Raw genomic sequence first — 1482 nt, 5'->3', positions numbered from 1 at the left:
GCGTACTTTGAACCATGGTTTGCCGAAGAGAGTGCCGTTTCCCGTGTCCATTTCAGAGTGGCGAAAGTACGGCTCACTTCTGGTCCCTATCTGGAGGGCTTTGCCTTCCCGCGTTCTCCATCGTGAAGACAACCACACACGTATACACTGTTGTGAGCAGATACCAAGATTAATAGCACTCATGCGAAGGATTGAAATGAAAGCTTTGTCGATTACATCACTCTTTTCATAGTAGGAAAATTGCTGACCATACATAAATCTACAAATCGGTTCGGTTGGTATGGAGAGAGCTTTCGCAGAAGGTCACTGCGTAGGCAAGAAACCGTTCGATCAGGGACGGCTGAACAGCGGCGTGAATAACGCTCACTTAGACAGAATTGAGTACGTGCCACTCATCAGTCAAGCACAAAAACTACGTCACGTGTTCACTTGTCGATTGGCTGGCTCTTCGAGTGATGACCTCTCACAATGAAGTTTCACTCATCTTGTGAAATTATACTACACTGAGCTTAGTGTGATGGAGACTTACTTGGATTTACTTAGTTATGCACGCACAGACACTCTGCTATCAATAACTATCGTTACAATTTTCTAATCACACGAATGTAGCACGGTCTGTTACTGTGTGGGAATGGAGTATCGTAATATGACCTGTGGTCCGCCTACAACTTGATTAGGTACAGGCACAGAGTATCGAGTTGCGTGCGCCACGTAACATGTTTCAGCCGATGCGTACAATAGCTCAGATTGTCTCAAAACCGGTCATTCGCAGGAACAACAGGAATACTCTGAAGATTGCAGTTTGTGTCTCTTCCTGTGTCAGTAAACATTGTGATTTGACCGACTCATCGAGTGACGATTCCTGAAGGTAGCTCAGCCCTCGTTCTTCTTTCGAGTGGCATCGCAGCTAGGCACCGAAAGTGAGTTAACCTGAAAGACCCATGAAGGTGTATTCAAGAAAGTTACAGTACCTGTCCGTTTGTCTAAACTTTCATTGCTGGAAATTTAGCATCAGCCATACCCCCCACAATACCGGTAAATTCATTCGCTGATTTGAATATGTCTGGAAGGCATTGTTCCTTGTGGCGGCCGGCACTGATGAGCGTTATTCAGGTTCGCGTGTACATCACCTTCCGGTGTTGACGGAATTTCCGTTCGTTCGAAATGAAGAACTTGATAGCAGTGCACTTCTGTTCAGGCTGGCATGTGGCGAGGTGACGGATTAGCTCCCCCGCCGACACGTTGGAACTCTCAGATCGCAATCGAGTGCACCACAGTGGAAATATGGAGTGGAAACTAGGGACTTGAGTTTGGCCGGCCTTACAGTTTACATTAAGAAATGCAGCAGGCCATCACAATCGGATCGGGCAGTTTTTTCTCGAATGTTCTCCGGGTTCTCGTCCACGGTACACTTTCCGACACAGGTAGCTAAACCGCTGATGCGAAAGCATCTCTCTGAAACCAATATCACGTTTTCCTTCA

This window comes from Opisthorchis viverrini (genome assembly GCF_000715545.1).
Source record: "Opisthorchis viverrini unplaced genomic scaffold opera_v5_111, whole genome shotgun sequence".
Lineage (NCBI taxonomy): Eukaryota > Metazoa > Platyhelminthes > Trematoda > Opisthorchiida > Opisthorchiidae > Opisthorchis > Opisthorchis viverrini.
The sequence above is the reverse complement of the archived record's forward strand: the minus strand, read 5'-3'. Positions refer to the sequence as shown.